This window comes from Octopus bimaculoides, chromosome 9, assembly GCF_046866305.1.
Source record: "Octopus bimaculoides isolate indiv1 chromosome 9, ASM4686630v1, whole genome shotgun sequence".
Lineage (NCBI taxonomy): Eukaryota > Metazoa > Mollusca > Cephalopoda > Octopoda > Octopodidae > Octopus > Octopus bimaculoides.
In genome coordinates, this window is record NC_142936.1 from 34882067 (window position 1) to 34886749 (window position 4683).

Sequence of the window (4683 nt, forward strand, 5' to 3'; positions counted from 1 at the left end):
AGTAAAGGCAAGCTTTCCTATTGATATACTAATTTTGTTTGTGAGAATAGTAGTTGCTTCAATTCTTAGTGGATAATGATGTAGTCAGTCTTTTAATAGCATCCACCATAGCAAATGGAGATTTGACAAGTTTTGTCTCCTGTATGTGCAAGCAAGGAACAAATGCATTTCCATAGTTGTGTAGTCAGTTAACTTAAGTGATGCTGCTTCACTTCTTTAAGGACTGCTCTATTGAGGAAGAACTGCTTGACACAGCTCTAGAACACTTTCTTTCTGCTTGCTCATCAGTCACTGCATCATTTGTTTTGCAATGATCTTTGAGAAACACAAGTGATTACAGTGAGTACTAATGAACATGTGCCAAAGAATTCTTGAAAAATTAAATTATGCTTGCAATAAAAAATACTAAGGAAACTCAGAAGTTAGGCATTCATATCTCATTGGGGTTTTGGAAAAAACTGTCTCCTAATAGAGTTAAGGAAGACTATATTATAAAAGAAAAACAGCCTCAGCAATAGTGTTGTACGAATGATGCAGGAAGTGAGGTTTGAAGAAGTTGGGACAGGTGATATTCAGAAGTTATTGCATCATGATATTGAAATATTCAGGAGTTAACAGAGCTGAGGAGAAAAACTTCCATGCAGAATTTGATGGAGAAAGATGGACTGTAGAATGGTTTATGGAAGGGAGAGACCCTGGTATTGAAGAATGCAATGAGAGTATGTTGAAGCAGGAAGTAAAAGCTAAATTTGAAAAGGTAGAAAAAGGATAGTGGAGGGCATTCTTGTACCATGCAGAGAAAAAGTGAAAACTGGGTGCTGACATTGATGGTGGTCGCTTAACCAAAAATGAATAAGATCAAACCTTATAAGAGAAAATAAATAATTTTGTTCCGTTTGGTCCTAGTAGTCTGAATGACAGAACCAATCTGACTGACAAAGAATTTTGAAAGGTCTTTTATAACATATGGTCTGATAACAATATGAACAAAATATAATACAATACACAGATAAACACATGGAATTAAATAACTACATACGTTAACAAAATTAAATCAAATACAAAAAAAAGTAGGTATAAACACATGAACAAATTAAACGAACATGTATAAACGGGATACAGATAATACAGGCACTCCCCATACACACTCATGCACTTACTAAATATAGACAAACATAGAGGGATACGCATGTGCAAATATAGACACATACAAAATAAAAATGGCTGATCGTTAGTAAGGAGGGACACACAAATAAGTAAGAAGAAAGCAAAGGACCACTGATGAGGTCACAGAAGTGTGACGAAAGAACTCTGGCCGAAATATGATTAATCTATATATATAAAAATGAGAATGTGTGTCTGTCTGTCTGTGTGTGTGAATCTCTAAAACTCGAGAACTACGCAACCAATTTCATTCAAATTTTACACATGCCTTACTTAGGGTTCCAGTTGTGTTTTAGTCAAAAAAAATTATTAACTTCTTGCAGAGTTCGAGCACATGGCAACATAATATCTCCACTATTTAAGTATTACGTGTCAAAAGTGAAACAAAAACACTCATGTCAAATACTTTCACTTTAAAAATGAAACTATTCCACTAACTGAAACAATCACATTTCGATACTGTAGTGACAGATACTTTCACAGAGAGAGAATGAGAGAGGTGTATATGTATACATATACATGTATATGTACACCATTTCGATACTGTAATGACAGATACTTTCAGAGAGAGATGTATATGTATACATATGTGTAGATGTATATATATATATAGATGTACATGTAATATGTACACATATATACATATATATACATGCATACAGATATCTATACATATATACACTCATCACATACACATGCACACAAACAAACACATTAGTCATTTGTTTTCTTAATCCAAAACTACGTCAAAAGTACTGAATGGATCTTTATGAAATTTGGAAATTATATTCTTTGCATAAAGGCCATAACTCCCATGAAAATTCATATAGTTTTGATGTTGATGAAATTTTAACCTGAACATAACAGATGAGCATTATTTAGAAAATGATGTCACACGTTATCGAGGCTACCATTCTTTCTGGATGTGCAAAAGGGGATGACGTCTTTATTCCAAGAATTCCTCTTACTCCATCAGGAGCAGACATTCCTTTTACATTCAGAAGACTACAATTCCCCCTTCGTGTGACTTTTGCCATGTCCATAAACAAATATCAGGGTCAAACACTGTCTGTAGCTGGTCTTCTCTTGGAAGAGCCCTGCTTCTCACATGGACAACTGTATGTTGGCTGCTGAAGAGTGGGCAGCAACAAAAAACCTATTTGTATATGCTCCACAAGGGAAAACAAGGAACATAGTTTACAATGAGGTGTTATAATCACAACAGCAAGAAAGTATGTACATGATCACCTTCTTTTACGAAACTTCATTGACTTTCATATATTTATATTGATATACATATATATACGTGTGTTTGGGTGCGTGTGTGTATATACATCTCTATATATAAAGATGATGCGTAGTCTAGACGGCGTTTTTAGATTTCATTATTCTCTTTAACCCTGGCAACGCCGGGTATTTCTGCTAGTATAATATAAAGCTGAAGCAAATTAACACCAAATATATAGTGCGTGTGTTTTTATTGGCTAAACTGGCAACATGACCATCCCCAAATACAACAATATATAAATATATTTATATATAAATATATTTATATATATATATAAATGTATATATATATTTATATACATATATATTTATATAAATATATATATGTTTATATATATATATATATATATATATAAATATGTTTATATATATATACTAGCAGTATAACCCGACCTTGTCCAGGTGTGACTTATTACGCCATCTACGATAAGTCTTGCTAGGTGAAAACCAACTAAAAAAGAAAGCGTTACAACGAAAAAACCCTTATGATGTAAATATGTTCATAATTCAAAAGATGATGAAATTAATAGGGAAAGTCTGAAGGCTGTTTTGCGTAACATTATTAAGCGTGCGTAAATTTCATCCGTCTAATTGGCTATAGAAATGCTTGTGTAAAACAAATTTTTGCGCTGCCCTGATTATACATACCAGGAGCTAGGACGGCAATTTGTGATGAAGCAATTGCTGGCGATCTGTTGCTACACAGTTTTGCCAGAATTCTATCAGATTGGGCAGAAGATGTTGATGCACCATATTGCATTATGTTCAAAGTAGCTTCTGAAATGTGGTTAATTGTTGCTGTCATTTTAAACCGGTTGCTTTCTTTCCCCAATCTATGTATATATTAAACAGAACAACAAAAGTTATAATAGATGGCAGGGTCGGTACTTTTCACATATCTGTAATTTTTCAGATTAACACCCGCACGATTACCCAACCCTAATCCTAAACCTAATCCTAACACTAACCCTAACACTAACCCTAAACCCTAACCCTAACACCCTAAAACCCTAACCCTAAAAATGTAACCGTAACACTAACCCTAACCATAACTCTAACCCTAAACCCTAACCCTAAAACCGTAACCGTAACACTAATCCTAACCCTAACACCGTAGTGAAAATCGTGGTATATTTACAAAACATTGACGAACATGAGTTATATTTTAATGAATGATTGTGTACTTGCACGTGTATGTGTTTGAGAGGAAGAGAAAGGAATAGAGGTAGTTAAAAGTTTTCTTATGACGGCTTCTCTTCACTGCTTATTACTTCATTAGAAATCTATGGATGCACTTAAGCACATAATAGAGAAAAATGAAACAAATATGGACGACTTGCTCTGAAACACTGAGTGGGGAACACTTCTCAAAAATAACCTGCAGTTTGTTTCCTTCAAAATTCCTACATGCTCGAAATGTACATACATCAAGGTATATTTGTAGAAAATTTCACGAAAAAATATTCAATTTCCTGGAATTTAAGTGGAATTTTCGAAAATTGTCCCCCCCCCCTCCCAAAACACTTTCACCGAAAATTTTTGTATATTTGGAATCTGCATAATAAATAATATATACATAGAAAATTTCATTAAAAAAATATTCATTTTTCTGAAAGTTATGACCTTCCAAAGTCGGTGGGTACAACTCTAGTTATGCCACATTGACGAACGTGATGATTGTGTTTACTTGCACGTGTATGCGTTTGAGAGAGCGAGAGAGGAAGAGGGAGCGATAGAGAACGGGAGCAATGTGTATGTTGCTGTCACAGATCACGTATGTGTGGTTGCGTGTGTTTTTACGTATCAATGTTATGAAAAATAGGTAAAGAATACTGAGAAGAAAGTTTAATCTATGACGTTGTATGTATCACTTTCTCTCTCTGTTGAGCGCATGTGTAAGAACGCTGTTCCAGGTAGAAGGGAAGAAATATAAAAGTTACTAGAAACAACAGCTAAATCTCCCTTAAATCACACAAAGTAAACGGAATTTTAAAAATCTAATTACTGCACTGGAAAGTTCACATCGAGAAAATTCCATTGATGTAAATTCTTTTACGAAAAAGTGGAAAATGTGGATTTCTATACACTTTTAAAAAGGCTTCACACAGACACACAACTTCAGCTTTATATATTCAGATACACACACACACACACACTAAGCAATGGGTATGTATGCATATTTCAAGAGTTATTGCTCTTTCATCGACACAACATCCAACTATTCACAAACAC